The 22,393-nt window shown below is 28.7% G+C and overlaps 1 protein-coding gene across 2 annotated transcripts in view; it reads right to left on the reverse strand.

The window, feature by feature from the left end:
* Nucleotides 1–22,393, reverse strand: part of Cad99C (cadherin 99C) — a 985,647-nt gene that overhangs the window by 134,975 nt on the left and 828,279 nt on the right. The window lies entirely within an intron of this gene.

Consider the following 22,393-nt stretch of genomic DNA (forward strand, 5'->3'; position numbering starts at 1 on the left):
AAGAGTTAATAAATTTTAATTAAAAAGTTAAGATAAATTAAAAATCAACAATTCATTTATATATACATCTATATATACAGAGTGATTCATGAAGAATGTAACAAATTTTCAGAACATGCTCTACTGGTGAAATACAGAGTAAAATTTACATAAGTGTAGGTTCGGAAGCTTTTCATTAGCGAGTGTAGGCTGGCGAAAGATTTCGCCCTTATTTCTGTGCCTTTTGTAAAATTAAACCGAATTGTAATTCAAAATTTTGTATACTATTATAATACTCCCAAGTGATTCCAAAAGGACTTCACAAATTTAAAAACAAAAAAATTAATTTAGATAACTTACAAATTCGGTTTATATTTCATTTCATAGTAAAATAAATCAAGTTTTGACTCACGTAGTACCGAATTTGGCCACCAGAGCTTCACCAATGTTATTAAAAAAGGATAAATTTACTGGTGCGGAACGTACTCGCTTGGTGTTCTGATATTACGATTTTTCAGCCAGCAAATGCAGTTCAACGTAATTTTCGTAGAGTACGATAGGGAGCCTCCTAGCAGGCATAAAATGTGCTCTTGTCAACAAAAACCTTCGTTTAGACAGGTTGTTCTGTTAAACATGCAAAATCATCAGGGTGCCTACGCGTCCCTGATGCTGCTGTGAAACAACTCAGACAAAGCTTTGCACGTAGCCCGAGAAAATCAACTCGTGTGTCACATGAGACTGGCTTTTCACAAACAACTGTTTGGCGCATATTACGTAAACGATTGCACTTGACTAACCGTGGTTCAACACATTACTGATGACAACGTTGCTCGGCTGCAGTTTTGCGTTGAAGTAATGGATAGATTTGCAGACAACGACACATTTTTAGACAATGCAATTTTTAGTGATTAGTCAACGTTTCACATCAGTAGCAAGGTGAACACCCATAACTACTGAATATGAGATAGTAAAAACCCTCATAAAACTTTGCAGCACAGTTGTGAAAGCCCTAAACTCATTTTTTTTTGTACACTAAGCAAGCAAAGACTACAAAGACAAAACAAAACCGTAAATGGTATCGTTTATCTGGACATGCTTCAAATTTTTCTAATTCCTCAGTTAGACAATGATGACCAAGATGGATGCATTAATATCAGGAAAAGACAGGGTACCAATTCACTACCGCCTAGAAGTCAGAGATTTTCTTGATACTCGATTTCCAGGTCAGTGGATCGGTCGTGAAGGTCCAATTGCATGGCCACCTCGTTCCCAGATTTGACCCCGCTAGATTTTTTCTTGTGGGATTTCATTAAAGATCAGATTTGTGTACCAACTTTACCTGCTGATCTTGTTGAGATAAGATTTTGAATTAACGCCACAGCTGCTGAAGTAACGCCCGATTAGATGATTACAGTCTGGAAAGAAATAGCCTTCAGGTGGCATGTATGTTCTAATAAAATGGAAACTATATCGAACCAAAGTGAATTTTGGGTGATAAACTTCTAAATTTCTATGAAATGAGATCCAAACCGAATTTATAAGTTATCTCAGTAAATTTTTATATAGTTTTAAAGTTGTGACGTTCTTTTTGAATCACCCGTGTATGATAAATAATGATTGTATTCTAAAAGGCTGATTGTATTCTAGAAGTGACTACAGTTCACTTTCTCCATAATCAAATTCAATGCGAAATATTGTTACTGTAACACTCGATTAAAATTCAGCTCAATTTAAGCATACATAGATCAATTTTCCAATATACCCGCTAAAACATTAACCTTTAAATTATAGCAGGATTTTAACAAAGTTCTCTTTAAAATTTATTCTATGTATAAACACAAAATCCAGGTGAGCGAAACCATGGGAAAACAGCATATAGTTTTTATATTCACAGTATCTACATACTGATATAAACTTACTATTGATATCTTTTACTTTACTTTAAAATATCTTTTGAATAACTAAAATCGTAGATTAAAAAAATAGGTCTTACTACATATTTATATATTTAAACGGCTTTTGTTATATTTAAACATTCACTTGAGTTATTTTGTTCTAAGAAGTATGTTGGCATATCTCATTTAATGTAAATACCGTACTATTGGTCTATCCAATAAATATTGCTATTATAAACTTATCAATAAAAACACCTATTTATTTTGGTCAAATATAAGAAAACATGTTTTATCAAGAGTAGGCCAGTATAATTTCACTATATCCTTGACATACTACCTACTATCTAAAGTACAGGACGTTTTTGGTCTTTATCAGTAATATGAATGATTTATCCCACCTCTCCTTTCTAGTCTAGCTAATTTTCTGACCTAAAATATATGTTAGATTCCACATTGTTAACTATGCTTAATATATTTCAATTTTTTTCTATATTACGTATTCTCCGCGTATATCCTATTATTAATAAATTAACCAATTTTAGCTGTCGTAGCAAATACATTAGCAATTCAAATTTATTTCAGAATTCAGGTGTATTTTAAAATAATGTTATTAGCTAGTTTTATAATAGTCTTTAAGTCTGTCTTCAACAAGTGTCTGTACATTTATCAGTTATTCTTTTTTGTGTAAGAGTGCACTGAAATGTTTTATTTTTAAAAGAAAGAAAACGTTTTGTAGTCATAGACGAATTTATTATAATAACGACACTTTATAACTTTTTACCAATAACAATTTTGCCTCACTCCTTTCCATATAAAAAAAAAAATATACAACGGATAATTTGTTTAAAGAATTTAAAAAAAGATGCTACAGAACGCCACAATAGTTGTTAAGAATATTCTAGTAAATAGAACGGAAATATGCGGTTATTCTTCCTGATCAAACATTATCTATTTCTATTAATTTTTTTCTTTTCGTTCCGACCACTACGGATCAAGTTTGCATAGTTTTGACTTCCTTTTCTTTTCCTAAAAGGTTTTCATTCTTTTACTCTGTTGTTATCGCCTTTGTTCTGCACATCTATTCAGGTTTATACCCTTATTTCTCTTTCTCTCTGGAACTTAGATTCTCGAATTACTTTTTCAAATTTGTATTTGTCAGTCTTTACACAGATCCTTAGAAATATTTAATGGTTTTAAATCTGTTTCTATTTCTTTAAACCGGTTGATTTTTGTGGCTCTGTTTATGTAGAAACTAAAATATTTGTTTTGTCAATCTTTGGTTGTCTATTCTGCATAAATGTTCATAAAACTGTAATCTTCCTTTACGGATTATTTCTCCTATTTTTTCTGTATATTTGTACATTTTTTTTCACTTTGTAAATTCCATCTTCATATTTCATATTTTGGTCCATAAATTTTTCTAATTTTTTTTCTAAACTTTTACTATTTCTTGTTCTGAAAAAGACTGCAACAAACATTCTGCCCCACACAGTACTTCTGGTAGGACTACAATTTATAGTGCCTCAATTTATTTTTATTAAAATGTAAATATATATTTTTAATTTATTGGGTAATTTATTACTGCATATCTTTATTAATTAGGTTTTATTTAATTTTAAAATTATTTGTTAATACTTGCAATACAGGAGAATATACTTCAGTATTAAAAAATTGCACTCTTGTAGTTAATTAAATAAAACTTGAAATAAAAGATCTTGTTAAATTAATGTACTTTTCCATTCTATAAGTACGTAAGTAATATCAATCGTTCTGTTTCTTTAAAAAACAAAGAAGTATTTTTGTCCCTGTACGTTTCATGGCAAAAAAATCGGGTGGGGTTGTGTCGGGGCGCACGGCCTTGGTTTAACGTGAAACGTTACGGGCCTTGGATGAAGTTCCTCCGAGCTACAAACCAACCAACTTATCTGTAGAGTTAAATGGGAGAGCCACCATCGTATTTTTTTTAACAAAACTGAAAGTCTCCAATGGAAACTTTTAGTTCCTTCATTTAGCCAACTCTACAGATAAATTGGTCGGTCTTTATGTCAGCGAGTCAATTAATAATGTGTTGGATTGAAATAAAAACGAGACATTGACTGCGTACTAAATTTAATTTTAATATAAAACAGACACTAAATGATACACGATATTTATTTCGACTAATATTCAACGACAATTTTGTTCAACATTGGTCTGTGATATGAGAAGTAAGAGATATAAGTCATAATAAGCAGCGGTAGAGGTGCTCGTGCCCGTCGGCGTCATTCACTGAGCGCGCCGTGCCAAATTTGCGACGCTTCCGAAACAGTCTCGCTCGCTCGGCACCGAACATCGGGGTACCTGTGCGTGGTCCATAACCTCCCCTTTCCAATAACATTTATATTTCCGGCTAATTAATAGCCGTAATTTATATTCCCGACTGACTTTTGTGCGGGCTGAGGGTGAAATATTGAATTTTTATACATTTTATATGTTTATTTTAATTTTTTACACATAAATATTGTCCAAAATACACTTATTATTACTTAAATCGATCAACCTCGACAAAATCTAAACACAAACACACGAATCAGCGCGCTATCACGTCTAAGGCGTGAGCTACACTGAGTGGAAATGAGCGAGAGCGCCAGTTTTGGCCGATCGGCTCTGTGACCCCTTCTCGCCAACTCGCTCGCCAGTGACGCAAACTCAAATTTGTATCGGAGAGCTGACCATGTATGCTATAAAATGACACCGCATTTATGTCTCTGAGACTAATAGTTAAGGAGTTATTAAGGCAGGACGATATAGAACTTTTTGTTACGCTATAAATTTCTTGTCTGGTACCCGTATGTTTCGGTGTGATTTTAAAGACATTTCTCGTCAAAATTTGATATATTTCAGTCCTCTACCTTATACATACTGAGAAAGGTTTTTCCTGATTTTATATAGTATGTTTTTAATTTTATGTATTTATCCCTAAATTTATATATTATTAATTTCCTGGCCAGTACTTTCCAAGAAGAAAAGTATGGTAACCAGTCAAAAATGTACAAGTATGGTAATCAGTAAAAATGTACATGTGTGCATGCTTATCTTAATATTTAAAAAAATTTACCCCAAATTCGTCCTTCACCAAAAAACCAAAAATCTACCTTTTTATTTATTGCATATTTTTTAACCCATTTTTTATTTTACGTGTTCATAAGTAAAGTAGTAGTGCAGATGATCTAAAAAAGGTTTGGAGGCAATTTTGGAAGTGGAGAGCCCATAAAAATTAAAAATATTAATTTTTTTGAACTTTGCTTGGTTTATTTAAACTTGATAATAATAATAATAATAATAAAATTAATATTAGAACAAAATTCCACCGTAATTCAACCCTAACACCAAAACAGAAATCTTGGTAACTTTTTATCGATTGTTTTCAATGAAATTTTTATAGTTTCTTTCATTTAACATAATAAAAATAGAAAAAAATCAACAAATTTTCTTGGAAGGCGATTTGTAGGTGAGGAGCAGAAAAAATGCCGATTTAAAAAAAAAACTTTTAAACTTATTTTGGTTTATTTAAACATATAATGATAATTTAACAATAAAACTTCATCATAGATTACCCCCACTCCAAAAAATTAATTATAATGAAAGTATTTTCATGTATCCTTATTTTTCCACTACGTTAGAATAAATAAACAGTGCCAGGAAAATATAAAAACTTTGTATGCTTTTACTAAACTTTACACTTCCGTAATAATAATATTTAGATTTTTATAATTTCATGTTAAGAGGGTCCCAGGATAAAAAACTTATAGAACACGGTACATGGTAATTAATTGATAATTTACCGGTATTAATTAATAACTTGTGAAAATATTTCTTATAAGTACTTATTTAATGATAGAAAATAATAGAATTTTGTGTTAATGTTAAATTTTTGCGTTTTACTTTGCTAGAAGCGATAAAATGAAATCTAGATGTCAATATTATTAGATCTGCAAGAGGGGTATGTTTTTACCTTTTTTGTTCCTTGTTAGGTCAAGACATGATGTCATTTCTCCTATCAAGAACTAGCTTCAAAGAAAGGTAAAACTAAAAAAAGAAAAAGGAAGACGCGATCAATGACCTGCTGTTCGATTCCAGTTTGTCACATAAGTGCCTCAGGGACGTGATACAAATGCAAAATTTAACTTTTACAAATCAACTTGTCCTTCATAGAGCCAGACTAAACTTAACAAAACCATCTATTGGAACACTCCTGCAAATCGGCTTTAATATACACATAACACATGTGCGAACGCACACATACAATGTATGTGTGTGTAAATATATATATATAATGAAGTCATTTTTTATACAAACTCATGAAGACATTTATAACCTCCTTTACATAGCTAATATTTATTTAAGAATCAGAAAATCGAAATCAACAATATATAGTTGAAACTTGCATCCCAGCATTGTAATAATAATATTAAGCCTACATAAAAAAAATCTATTAAATAAACGAACAGAAATGAAAAAAAAATACGTTTGACATAAATTTTATGATAAAAATTTATTACTAGTATTTTTGGCGAAAAAATAATCATGCATAATTTATCTGTCATACGTATAAAAAACATAGAAGTTGAATAAGTTATTTATGATAAAAAGATTTTAAAATAAAATTGATGTAAAAATATTCAACGTACCTAACGCAATACAAAATAAAAAAATAAAAAATATTTTTTATTATAATATAAAATATTTATTTTAACGTGTTATTTTGTTGAAATTTTTATTTGGTAGTTTGTTAAAATTATATGAAACTGATAAATAATAGTATTTTTATTACATACAGAAGCATAAAAATCAAAATATTCAATTACACTTAGTTTCTTATATTTTAAGTAGAGAGAAAGCTGAAATTTTACATACTTATTCCTCATTCAGATAAATAATTTTTTTTTTTCATTAATAATCCCCAAGTGCAAAGAAACATTATTATTTCTGTCTTTTTCCTGTTAATATGATTTGAACGTTAATTTAAGTATCATTTAACAGAAAAATGAGAGGATGAAAAGTTCGAGTCTCTTACCAGAAATTTAATTACAGACTACTTGATTTAGGGTCTAACAGTTATACTTTAAAGAACTTATTTAATTAAGTTTAGGAACCAACAGTTGTTGAATATTCTCTTCAAAGTCAGATTAAAACAATAAATTAAAGGACCGTTTAATCGATCATTAAAAATAGCACTAAATTCAAAGTGTGTAATGGTATAGTAGATAACTTCACTTTTTATAAATGATTCGGAGACATGGAAAAACACACAGTTATTACCAAATAATAAAGAAATGAAAATAAGCTTTTTTAAGTAGAGATTAAAAATCTGGAGTACCAAAATAAGAAAAGATAAGAAAAAGATACAACAATCAATACAATTGAAAGGTCGTTTTTTACGCATTGGAGATGCTGTAAATAATGAATGGAAGAACGAAATATGTTCAAAACTCGAACTGAATTGAAGCAAATTTGAAAAAATGAAACATTATAGAATTTAATTTGTACCACCAGTTAATGAACTTGGAGTAATGATGGATATTATCCATCGTAAAAACATTTAATCCATGTTTATTAACCCCTATTACCCCACAAATAAATTATTTAACTTTTGTAAATTAAATTAATAATTTTGAAATGAAATAAATTCTATTTACTGTAACGTTTAGGATAAAATATTTTAAATTATTATTAGAGATATTAAAAAGAATATTCTTCATCAAGGTTTAAAAAGCTCAGTTGACGAACTGCCGGCCTCCGTGGCACGAGTGGTAGCGTCTCGGTCTTTCATCCGGAGGTCCCGGATTCGAATCCCGATCAGACATGCCATTTTCACACACTACAAAATTGCCACTTCATCTCATCCTGTGAAGCAATACCTAACGATGGTCCCGCAGGCTTAAGATAACAAAATAATTGCTGAACTGATGACTAGCTTCTTGTTATGACGTCTTTTCACGCTATATTATCCCCTCCACTGTTTTATTGACAGTGCCAACACTTCTACAGATATTCCTAGGTATACATACTGCACATATATATGCAGTATATATATATATATATATATATATATATGCTTACGTTTTCTAATTTTTAGGAGTAATAAAAATTTATTTAATTTAATAAAAAAATTACTAACTAATTAAATATATGATTTTTTAAACATTAATTAACAATATTTACATAATAATTACAAGATGATCAAGTGTAATATTAATGATCTTCATTAAACATTAAATTCTTTTCTTTTTTTTTTTTTATTTCTGGGACGACCGTTAAGTATTATAGCCTAACAAAAAATAAAATATGTTGATAAAACTGTATAAAAGGTAAAACAAAAATTATAAATTAGGCAAAAGTAAATACAAAGAGATGATGAACGAATAAAATTAGTTATAAAATTGTTATAGTACATAATACATAAATTGGATTTATTAAATTACGTAAATAATTAAATCGAAATTGTTTTTAACAAAAAGGAAGCACTGAATCAAATAATATTAATAATTAAGATTTAATAAAATTATAAATTATTATTTATAAAAATTTCAAATTTTTATTAAGAATTTATTATTTAATTAAATTTTTTAATTGAATTATAAATAGCTTATAAGTAATTAATTAATTATTAGAGGACAATAGATTTATAATCAATTCAAATATTAATTAACATTTAATAATGCTATTGTACGTTAATTGGTCTACTGTACTGAGAATTTTAGAATAACACCGATCAATAGGTTAATCTTCATAGCACGTGAATTAATTGCGCACGCTATAAAACAAACAGAATAGAATAATATCGATTCTAGGAATTTACAGGAAGGAGAATGGAAAACAGGAAACGGTAACATATGGGATAACAAAACTCGTCTTGAACTGTAAAGAACTTGTTTGAAAAAGCTGTTTGAGTTGAGCTGTCTGTCTAACAAATACGTCTACGAAATAATTATCCTGAGCTATAAAAGTTAAAAAGGGATTAATAATTTTATTTATTAGTACCGTATACGGGGGGCTGCAGCTGTTTTTCCAAAAGACATTACGTGCGTATCTCGTCAGTAGCTGAATTTCAAAATTATGCTATACTTATCAAAATGAAAAATGTTTTCTTTGAAATTAATCAAGTGGGAAAATTAAATTTCTTTTATTTAACTTTAAAATATATACTGTTATGCTAATTAATGAACGTAAATTATGAATTCAAAAATTATTTATCTAGGCATTATTTCCCTTAATGTAGAAAAACCAGCTCAATAACATGTAACAATTTTCAGTTTTCACTTTTAATAAAATATTTAACAATTGACAAATGAATCTTTGTCAATTTATTTAAAAATAAATTTGTGTTTTCTATTACAGAAGTAATTTTAAACGGTTGATTGGTTTTAAAATAAAAACTGATAATTAGATATTTTTCCATTCTTCTTTTTGTGTTAATATTTAACAGCAAACATCTTTATGTATTTTTATTTTATTAAGCATAATTTTATTTATTATCTTCGTATACATCACTATTAATTCATTAAGAAACTATTTTTGTGTACATAAATTATGGTTCAAATAACTTTTAAACCGCTGAAGATAAAAAATTAAGCAGATGTTCCTTTCTTGACACCATCTGTTTTTCGGTTATGAAAAAAATATTCTTTAAGCTACATACAGGTTCAACTAAAAAATTTAACTGGGAAGGATACGGCTGTGACACATCCTCTTAGTTATTGAAAACATCGGCAGTTTAATATTTTTCACATCTAGTTTCAAAAGCAGCCTACAATACACTCCAAGCAGCGGTTTAATATAAAAGTCCAGATTATTTTGAGGTAGGAATATTTGTCAAATTTCATATTTTCAGTGCTTCACTGTCGAGCGGTTATATAAGTGGTACTGTAAATCACTTTTGAAAGGAGCTGTAAATGACATTAATTGTTCATCATTTTAGTTAACTATTTTTTACGTCAAAAGTTTTGTTTTTCAATGTCCTTTAAAATTGTTTGTCATAATATTAACTATTAACATGTTTGAGTTTAAAAATTAAATGAAGTGATGGATTCACATCGAATATACGTCTTTTCGAGACAGGAATATTTGTTTAATTTCCTTTTTTCTATATTTAACTGTAACTAATGGGTAAAATAGAAAAAAAAAAAAAAACAGAACAATGTGTATTTCATTTTGGTCGAATTATTTAAAGTTGAGTTTCAAGATAAATTGAATCTCATTTATATGTAGTTTAGTAGTTTGACTGTAACAGTTATAGGAAATTATTTCCGAGATCATTCCGTCCGATTCCAAAAATGAGCACAAATATCCCTTATCACGTTTATTAGGGAAGGCGTGTGGTTAAGTTGTTTCCCATCATCTTCTTCAACCGATTATATTACTGCATATCAACAAGCTAAGCCAACCAAAATGCAAGCGATACTTTCACCACTTCCTTTCTATTTATCGAGTAATAATAGATAGTCTAAAAAGTATTGAGTCTTTTGAGCACGAGATAGCGTTAATGTAGTGTGGCAAACGTCCAGGAAGACCGGCATGTAAGCAGTCATGGCATCATGAGTGATCTAGGTATCCATCACGAAAAAATATTAAACCGTTTGGTGGTGAAAGCCGATTACAAAAAGAAGCTCGACGTTTGGATGCCACATGGTCTGGCTCAGAAAAATTTACTCGATCGAATTTCTATCTGCGAATCTCTACTGAAACGAAATCGAGGCATTACTGATGCGGTTGATCACGAGTGATGAAAAGTGTATAACTTACGACAAAAATATTCGAAAATGAACGTGGTCGAAGTGGGAGAAGCTCCACAGTCTGTGGCAAAGCCCGCACTGACGCCCAGGAAGGTTATACTGTGCATCACGAGCTGCTGAGCTGCTGCCGCCAGGCAGAACGATAGACTCAGACCTGTACTGTCGAAAATCAGTGCGACTGCACCTAATAATTTAAAAGAAACGGCCTGACTAGTGAACAGAAAGGGTGTTGTATACCACGTTGACAAAGCAAGACCGCATATATCTTTAACGATCTGGATCAGAAATTGAAAGATCTTGACTGGGACGTTTTAATGCATTCATCGTATAGCCCGGACCTGGCACCGTCAGACTATCATTTGTTTCGGTGTCTGCAGAACTTCCTTGTGTCACAATTTTTTGAACAGAAACCACAGAAGTTGTATACCGAAAGGACTATGTGATGTTGTCGGAAAAATAGCAGAAGGTCATCGAAAAATGGTTTCATAATGTTATTCTCAATTCTGGATTCCAAAGTTCAATGCTTTTTAGAAAACCTGATATAATTAATATCATTAAATTCAAGTAAAGCAACTCGTTTTTTTTTTGTTTGATATCGCCACGTAAGCTTAAAGCTTGTGCGTGGGATATGGAAATGGAATTTTGTAGCATATGAAAAATGCCATGCCTGACCGGGATTCGAACCCGGGATCTCGGGATGAAAGACCTATCACTCCGCCACGGAGATCAGCGTTATATCAGAGTTGCTTTATATCTCAGAGATTTACATCTCAGTTGATTTAAATGTGTTATAAATATAAGAAAAACATGTAAAAATAATTTCGGATCGGGAGATCATTTAATAAACTATTAACACAAAATTTAATTACAATGAATTTTAAGATGAATGAAAAGGGAGATTAGTAAAAACAAATTCGACTATGAAAGAAGACATTTCAAACATTATTTATTTTTCTCATTTACACCTCAATACCATTGTAAATTAATTAAAAATACTTTTTTAAATTTATAATAATTTTGTTTTAACTTTATTAATACAGGTGAACCCAATTATGTCGATAGTAGATCAAAGTTAAAACTTCGTTGATTAGATTATTGATAGCTTAGTGATAATCATGTGTTTGACACATCCTTTTGTAGTTTTAAAAATTACGGTCAAAATTTACAAAAAGTTATTTATATATTTAAGTTGTGGTTGAGTTAATAAAATTATTTAAAAAATATATCGGCCTGAAACCATACAGTAGCAACACCTTTTATAATTAGGCTGAAAGCCTGTTTGAAGTAATATAATCATGAAATGGAAATTATAATAATATTAAAAACAAAAATATAACAAAAGTTTTTCACAACTTATATTAATGAATCGATTTAAGATATGTTAAGTTTATATTAAAAATCAGTATAGTTATTTTATTATAAGTATCGTCTTTTAATCAAAGCTAGAAGGTGATTTGCAAATTGTTACTTTTAAGTGTGAAATAGTAAGTGTACTCAAGTGTACTTTTCTTTTCACGCTGCCTTTTACAAATCACGAAGACAACACTATAAACTCTTAACTGCACGCTAAGAGTATATACTCCTGTCACTTTCAATCTGTGTTTCAAGTTTTTAATATATCTATTTTAACTTCTCTAATAGAATTACAATGAAAAAACAAGGCAACATAAATAGTAACAATAATGATAAAATAAATAGACCCAACATTTTAAAATTTAAATGTAAATAAGTATAATGTTATTTTTAGAAAGATTAAAGAAGGCCTGTATTGCTGTAAAGGTACACCAGTATATTGAAATAAAAAAATAACAAAAAAATCTTTTTATCTTATTTGCTTATATCAACAAAAAACAAGGTGATCCCCCGCTATCAGTTACTATGATGACAAATTTTGATAGGAGTATGAAAAAATACCATGCCAGCCAGAGACTCGAACCCGGAACATCTGGATAAAAAGTATAGACGCTACATTCTGCCACAGAAATAAATAACATCAGTTGAGAACGCGCAAGTTTGCATTACCAAAACGAATTTTAATTAAATTTTTAGAGTAATATTTTTTAAAATAATTAAATAAAAAAATATTTTGAGTAACTTTTACTGCAATTTCGAACAACTTCCTCATAAGTTAGGAGATAGGATTAGTTCTTCAGACAGTTTTTTTTTGTTATGATGTTTAAAAAGTTGAAGTCAAAATTTGTAAAAATGAGAAAAATTGATCAGCTTCTTAAAATATTTTGACCATTTTGGCCCGATGAGATATAAAAAACCAAAAAAGACACTTTCTTTTACTACCTTTTGATGATCTACCTGAATCTGAAATCAAAACACTGAAATTCGATGATAAATTCACGGATAGAAATAACGATTCCAGAAAGCAATTTTTAAGTTCGTTAAAACTGGACTATCTTTCTGTATATTGAAATATTTTCTCATAATTTGTGTTTTATTACAGTTACGATGAACTAGAATTTTTTTGAAGTCTATATATTCTTGATATGGATGAATAAAAATATTTAAATTTCAGAATCTTAGTTATTATTTAGGTATTAACTTAAAAAATATATTTAATCTCAAAATTTTATTTGAGACTGTGTCTCAAATAAATTATAATTTAATTATAATAATAATATAATTATTTTTTTTGTTACTATTTTACCTATTATAAATTAATTATACTCGATTTATAAATTTTAATAAGGATTAATATATTATTTTTTGGACAAGCGAAAGTGAAAATAAAATGATTATTATCCACTTACGGTGGGAAGAGAGTAATGTAAATTGGTGTTAAGTTTGTTTATATACTTATCATTAAAGAACATCTACAGTGATTTTAACGTCATATGTGCATGGATCAATTCATCAAGAACACAAGTAATATTGTATATATTACGATTTAAAAAAAAGTAACGTGGCGAAAGTTATACGCAGTTTTTATGAGATGAAATATCAAAATTCATTGAACATAATAGAACAGATTTTAAAATTTAGTCTTGAAAAGTAAATTTTAAAAAATCTGTTGTGGACAACACATGACTTCTTTGTACGTCTACTAAATTATATTTACACATTTTTTTTTAAAATGAAAAGTACATAAATTTTTTAAAATTTTATTTCATTAAAAACTTGATATTTCTTCATTTTTTTTTATAATTGAATTATTATTCATCATAAAAATCTGTTTACAATCAGAGGTTAATAATGATTAATAAATCAATATATTTAAATTAAAAAGAAAAGTTATAAAAAAAGGAGATGAAGTCTGATTAGAACCAATATGCCTTTATCTTATAAGATCTAAATATTTCATTAATTAAAATTTTATTTGGTTATAACTCTGGAACCAATGAAAATAAGTAGCAGTTATGATATATCATTGAAAAGCTCTCAATGAGGGCTTATTATTGCAGTTAAGAAAAAGTTCAAAATCAAATTTTTTTCAGAATTTTGGGCTTTTTTGGACACTTTTGGTTCAGTCGATTGCAAACAAAAGGAGAGGTTCAGAACTTGATGTTAGAACAGTTCTAAATTCAAGATTTCAGCATCCTGCGGCTGATCGGTTTTGAGTTATGCGAGATACATACTTACGTACAGACGTCACGCCGAACTTGTCAAATGGATATTTCCGTTGAAATCTGGAACCGAAATTTTTCGCGACCACAATACTTCCTTTACTTCGTACAAGGAAGTAACAAGAATACAAGAATATATATATACTTCGATGTAATGATTTAAAAAATTTAATTTTCTATGAATTACTTTTCTTATCCATTTTAATATTTTAAGATAAATTATGTTCTTTATATAAAAAAAATTAATTAAATTCATTAATGTCCTTTATATTAAAAAGTTGTCAGTTACTAAGAATAAATTTGTCAGTTCTAATAAAAATTGAATTACAGAAGTAAATTTAAATATAATAATAGAATAATAATTTCACAATCTTCAAAGGGATAAAATTAATTTTTATACTTGCATTCCTTTATACAACTAATACCAACACATATAAAACATAAATTATCATAAAGTTAAATTAAAAAAAAATATATAATAAATAATTAATTAAATGTACAGAGTGTATCATAAAGTTTTCCCGAACATTCATAACATATTCTACTTGTGAAAATAATGGAAAAAGTTCATATAAACTTATGTCCTATGCCCTCATTTGTAAGTTACGGCTAACGAAAAATTTCGCTAGAATTTCAGCGACCCAGGTAAATGAGGTATACTGACATTTTTTGAACGTTAATTAAGAGGCAAAATTAGTGATTTCTAATGGTTTTTGATCTAAAAAATCGAATAAAATAGGTCTCAGAACCCTATATGCATTAAGTTTTGAGAAATCTGGGATGAAAACCAATAAATTGGGGTAAAAAACCGTTTGACGTACTTAGTTAAATAAGTAATAAACACGTAAAACTTTTAAACAAAACTTGTAGAGAATCTAATTCTCAACAAAATGGTGTAAGATGAGTTGAATAAAACAAAGAAAAGTTAGAGAAATTCGAATTTAATTTACTTTTAAAAGATGCATACATAAATATATATATATGTTAATCATTTATTATTAAGCCGTTTATTCTAATTATTAATTAATACGAGTTAAATAATAAATTAAACCATACATTTTCTTTCTTAAGAATGGAACTGAGAGTACGTCCCAATTATAAAAAAAAAACAAATTCTGAAATCCTATAGACAAATCCATACGAAAAATCCTTTCTTATTTCTCGTCATTAGAAATCATGCGAATTTTTTTCATTATAAAAATAACTATGCTTTCAAATTTAATGGTAGATACGTTGGAATAATTCGTTTAATGAAGGATGACTGTTGTATAAAGGAAGAGCTTATATATTTAGTGGTATTTTTTTTTTATTTTATCAACAAGCTTCTTTTTTCAATACAGTCATTTTCCATGCTAAATTTTATTCTTTCGGAATTTCTTTTTTTTTAACTTTTACTTCCTTGTAAGAAGTAAAGGAGTATTGTGATCGCGAAAAATTTCGGTTTTAAGATTTCTACGGCAATATCCACTTTGACCATCCCATCCATTTGAAAATGTACTTACGCGTACATACACGTAAGTACGTGTGTATGTACACGTACTTACGTTGTCAGGATGTTGAAATTTTGGATTTAGGACTGTTGTAACATCTAGTTGTGCACCTCCCTTTTTGCCTAAAAATCCAAAAAAAAAGATTTTGGACTTTTTCTTAACTGCAGTAATAAGGTTTCATTGAGTGCTTTTCAACGATATATCATAAGTGGTACTTATTTTCATTTGTTCAGAGTTATAGCGAAATAAAAATTTAATTAACGAAATATTTGAAGGGGAATGCACATAGGTTCGAATCTTTCTGTTTAATTTTTTTTAAATTTAAATATATTAATTTATTAATTAATTATTAACCTCTGCAAAAAAAAACTATAAATAATAATTCAAATAAAAAATAACAATAAAAATTTAAAAAAATGAAAAAATATCAGAAGTTATCAACGAAATAAAATTTTACGTATGTTTCATTTTGAATAAATGTGTATATGTAATATAATAGTCGTGCAAGGAAGATATGTTGTGTCCACATCAGATTTGGTGAAACATCTGATTTCATTTTGTTGATGGTTATATCATCATAATTTAAAAAACCCAGTATTAGATAGATATAAGACTTTCATTTATTTAAAAACGGGACTTTTACTCTATCCTAATATTTCAGGTAAGATTATTGAATTAATAATTGTATAAATATTTGATATTAATAAAAACTAATATTTTAGCAATTGCGTAACTGTCCACTTTATTAAAGAATTGGAGGATCTTATCTCACTTTCACATGAAATAAGTTTAAATGAAGTGCACAAAAAATGTCTATATTTAATTTAATAAGCGTACAAGGAAGTCGTGTGGTGTTCACTTCAGATTTTTTTTAACAATAAAAAGTGCTCTAAAATATTTATCCGAATTAGTAAGATTTTTACTGTATTTATGATATTTAGATAACTATCAGAATACGGCTAATAAAAAATTAGAATTTTTAATTTATATTTAAAGAAATTTTTTTTTTAGAGAGTAACAATAGCTAAACAAATTAGGAAGTAACTTTTACGTAGCATACCATATTATTTTACTAAAGTTCCTTGAAAAAAAAACTCTTTGACCTTGTCGATAACACAATAGTGTAATTTATATTATAAGATGTTCCATTTACGCATAGTTGTTACTAGTATAATCATCAACTACACTATAATGAATGTCATTGCAGCAAAAAACATCGACGCAATATTTTTAAGTCCATGAACCAATTGAGAAAATAATTATCTTATTCAGATAAAACCTTGAAGATTCATGTATTGGTAAATCTTTTATCTTGTGAATTCTAAAAAAAATTCTTGTCGTTTAATAGTAATTATAATAATAAACTAAGATTATCGAATAACTGTAATAATGCAATCAAAGATAATATAATCATCATAATTATGAGAATGTGTGCAATCTAATATTAAATTCCTATAGATAATAATGCACAATTTTATAAATTAGATATTACTCAATGAATACAGAATAATGTAACCAGAATAGACAAATGTCAGAGTTATGTCCTTATAAGTGATAAAACCGCAAAAATCGTTTACATTTCTAACGTACATATGTGCTTTATCTAGATAAGGGTGAAAGCTGAGATAATTATTTTCCTAAGACACCTCATTAAAAACAATTATTATTATAATGATAATATACCACCATATATATTATCAAAGGTGCTAATCTGTTGATCGCGCCTGTCCTCACCGCCATTTGCAATCGGATGCAGTCCTTTTCCTTCCCTTTCAGGTACTTTTCCTTCCCTTTGGAAGAAGTCAACTGTCATAACTGTAGCTAAACCTGGTCCTTCTACGTGGATAAATAATTTTCGTCCTATCTCTATTTTAAGCTCTTTTTAAAAATCATAGGGAATATAGTTTGTTCCCATATTTACCGTCATATCCAACCACTTATACGGTACGGTACCTTAAGATGGACTTATGTAGAATACATAATCTCTCGAATACATCTAATCTCGACTCTTTTCCTGACATCACCGGTCCATTTGTAAAGAGACAAGGTCAAGTAGATGCTATCTACTTTGATTTCCAAAAAGAGTTTCACAAGATGTTCCCATTATATACTTCTTCGTAAACTGAGAATTTACGGTTTCAGCGAAAGTCTAATTTTTTGGACTGCCTGATACTTTCGAGAAAGGAAATTTTCTTCCATTTATTTAAATGACTTTCAAGACCGTTTCAAATTCCAAATTCATATCTAACACTTTACAAATTCTTAGTTCGCAGTCAACTAGAATATATAATTTCCACCTGGAAGAGACCACGTAATTACACTTCTGAAATAATAGAAATATTTAGAATAATTTCTTAAATCGGTTCCGTTACAGACTTGATTGGGCATTAAGCATATCTGATATCCGTCGGCGTTTGGATTTTTCATTCTTGTCCAGTGGAAGAGACTTTTTTGATTTGGTTCTTGTTTATAAAAACATAGCTAATGAACTAATGAACTCTTATTTATAAGAACTAATGAACTATTGTTCATTAGTTCATTAGTGTCTCAATCGTATGAACTAATGATAGAAATTCCTTTCCATTTCGTTTGCGGCGCGAAGATATCTCCTACCGTTCGAACCATGGTCACTGCAGAACATTTAAAAAATTAGATTGACTTCATCCAGTCTTTTACAATATACATATAAAATTTAATTAAGACGTTCATTATATATTTGACCTGGAAATCGTTTAAATGAATTAAGTTTTTATTATTACTGTAGTGTGTAATTATTGTTAATTTTTTTTATTTTTAATTCTAATTTGATTGATTTGTAGTTGTTAACCGAGCATACCACGGCTTTTGCTGTTCTGCTGAAACAAATAAATAATAATAATAATAATAATTATTATTGTTATTGAAATTCCATTTAGACAACCTATAGATCAGAAATAATTTCACTTGAGGACAATTTATATAATTTATCTTTCCAAATCAGGACATTAATATTTCAGAATAATAATAATATTATAAATTCAATGATTAAGCTCCTACTTGCTTTTGGATTAAAATTTCATTACAGAAAGTAGAAAAAGACTCCGTCTGCGATATTAGTTTTGAGTTTTATTTCACTTTTTTGACTTTTGTTTTAATAAATTTCTATTATATGATTTATATTAATTTTAAACCTTATAAGTTTTATTATTTTAGAGTAATTCTACTTTTTATTAAAGAAAATTCCGGGCGATGACAACGCACAGGCGTTTTTCGCCCCCCCCCCCAAAAAAAAGTTGAAAATTAGTATAATATTTTTACTTTTTTTAAGTAAAGTCGAATATTGAACTACCCCTGCTTGTCTGATGGGGTACAGACTGGAAATTATGCTGTTTCATAATTTTATGCTTCTTTCCATACGTAATTTGTTGAGTTCTATTTTAACACAGCTATTTATCAATCCAGTTGAATAAATAACGTGTCATTTTGCTCGCAATAAAAAGCTTAATAATTTACTAAGCTATTATCGATTAAAATATTTAAATGGACGCCAATTTGGAATTTGCTTTATAGTTTCTAGTCGTACATTAATCAAATTATTATTATTATTATGAGTTTAATTAGTCGGATAATTTAGATTTAAAACCCTGCATAGCAGTTTTGCAGATTTTGTAATTTTTTACATCCGCATCCTTAATTTACTCCGTACAGGTGGGTGTTTGCAAACGTAATGGTGGAATATTGTATTGCCACCCGACCTCAGTACTGTGCAAAATTTCATCAATTGGCAATGTTAGGAAGTATGTTAAAATAAGGATGCAAGATTTGAGGACAAATATGAAAAAAAATAACATTATGAGTTAAAATAAAGCAAGTAAATATTAAAGGTAACATAACTTTTAACTTTCAATGTCTAAATCGGTTTTTTTTTACTAAACATAGGAAGAAATCTTTTTTTAACCTTTCCTAATCATTGTTTATTATTATTTTTTTTTTAATTTTATTCATTCATTATTTAATTCTTTTTCTCTAATATAATTTACTTCAAACTTTGAATCATATTTTCTTTTACTGATACCTTCTCTTTATCACATGATAATGATTACTTAACAATTGAAATGCACATAAAAGTTTAAATTTACATTTTGTAAACGATTCTTGAATAATTTCTTTTAGTAATATTGCGTTTTATATATAATGTACTTATTAAATAGTTTAGAATCGCTACTATATAATCTTTTAATAATTTATTTTACAATTAAAACTACGATTGAATTAAACTATTATTAAATAAATATCTAAACATTCTACTTTTCCAGAATAATAACAACCTTCATATAGAAAAGAAGATTACTCAATAGCGTGAAACAAAAAACACTTAAAGCTGTATAAATGACGTGAACAAACGTAGTAACAGAAATGACGTTGAAACCTAGGTTAAAACATCTGCCTGTCAACCTTAAACGTTTCACCATCAGATAAACTGTTTAAGTATTCAATTAGTGAATCAAGACCTAAAAAATGACGTAATTATATTATTTTAATACCCTCCCTCTGTGCACATCACAAAAAACTAATTGTGAGGTCCCTACAGTTCAAGGAAACACCTACGCGGAAGATTTATAGTGTAGTTAGATAGTGAGTAATTTAGTACAGCAAATTAATAAAAAAAAAAACAATAACTGAAATTAATAATTATCTTCAGATATCTTTTGAATCTTGTAGGACACTAAAAGTTTAATGACATTAAATTACTGACGTCACAACTATTACTAAAGATTACTACCTACATGTTTGAATACGAAATTATTCTCTTTATATATTTGAAAGAGAGCTAAAAAATTGAAAATAATTTTTTAAATAATGATAAAAAAATCGAAAATGGTATTTTTATTCCTCTACCGAATTTGTATAACAGTATGGGTTTAGTTGAACGCTGAGGTCTTGTCTATTACTCCTCGCAGTTCCATCCAACCAAACAATAGATAATCGTAAGTAGGTCTATTTCATTACCAACATCTTATTACTATTTATTTAACAAATAAAAAACAGTTCAAAAAACTCATAAATAATTATCAGACATCATTAATTTTTAAGTTATCATTATAATGTGCATCACAATACAGCAGCGTTTCTCAACCTGGACGTCGCTACTATATGAAAGGGGGTTGCGAAATATATACGAGTATATAAAATAAATTGATAATATGGTTGCGTTAGTCTTTCATTTAAACGTTTCTCCATACGTGGATTTATGCAAGAAACAAAAAAACATTGTTTTCAAGTGATAAAAGGCAATTCCTTCATTTAGATTTAGTGCAATCATAGATTAAAAACCCTTTTCACAAAGGTGAAAAGGGTTTTCCCTTTCCACTAATCCCTTTTACCTGGTGAAAGGGATTAATATTTCCAATGCTTCTGTGACTAAATTTCCATATTCACTTCGACAAGCAAGCTTAAACGTACCTAAATCTTCAGATGTGAAATATAGTTGTAACGTTTTATTGGCAGACATTTCGATAAACTGGTCGTGAAATCATAGATTAAAAACCCTTTTCACAAAGGTGAAAAGGGTTTTCCCTTTCCACTAACCCCTTTTACCTGGTGAAAGGGATTAATATTTCCAATGCTTCTGTGACTAAATTTCCATATTCACTTCGACAAGCAAGCTTAAACGTACCTAAATCTTCAGATGTGAAATATAGTTGTAACGTTTTATTGGCAGACATTTCGATAAACTGGTCGTGAATCTCAACCGGTAACTTAGCAACTGCAACAACGTTTTAATTAAATGGATTCAATATCAATCTCTCCGAGAAATCGTTTTTATCTTACGGGAAATACTCTGTCAACTAAATCTTTAGCTCATGCAAATGCATCTTCATGCTATCCAAACTGTGGTAAATAATAGTGTTTTCTTCATCAAAATTTTTCTCAATATAATCGGAAGTGAGTGGAACCATAGCAACATTTAATAATAAGCAAGAAGCTTATTATCTGGATTAATCTATTCATCCAGATAATAAGCTTCTTAATGAAAGCATGAACTTCGTCTGTCAATAATAAAATGTTTTTAATACGTCCTTGTATATTCACATTCAAGACGTTTAGAAGCGAAAATACATCAACTAAGCAAGCCAACAGCAACATATACTCAAAAATATTATTAATTCATCTCGGAATTCCAATAACCGGGTTAACACTTTCTCCCGCGATAACCATTTGACTACTGTATGGAAAAGAAGAGATTTTTTCTTTTCATCCATTTCAACGCATAGTTTAGCAAATAGCGGCAGCTAAACAGTTTTAATTAGGTTTCATTGGGTGGGTTTGGGACGTCGCGAAATATCCAATATATACTTTTTGGGGGTCGTGGAACTAAAAAGGTTGAAAATCGCAGAATTATAACAATTGATAAAAGTAAATTAAAAACTAGAAATTTTGATAAGGAGTTTCGTAAAATAAGACTAAAATACAAATAAAAGTAGATTTATTATGGTTGAAAATTTACTAATTAAAAGACACGGATTACTACGTAATAATAATTAATAAATACTAATAAATATGATTTGTAATATAGCTTATTCAAGTGATTCACGAAGAATTTAACAGATTTTTAGGACATACTCTATTGATAAAAATAAAGAAGAGAGTTCAAATAAAAATAAGTTTGAAAACACTCTGTAAGTGAGTGTCGGGTGGCG

Source organism: Lycorma delicatula, chromosome 1 (genome assembly GCF_047948215.1).
Source record: "Lycorma delicatula isolate Av1 chromosome 1, ASM4794821v1, whole genome shotgun sequence".
NCBI classification, from domain to species: Eukaryota; Metazoa; Arthropoda; class Insecta; order Hemiptera; family Fulgoridae; genus Lycorma; species Lycorma delicatula.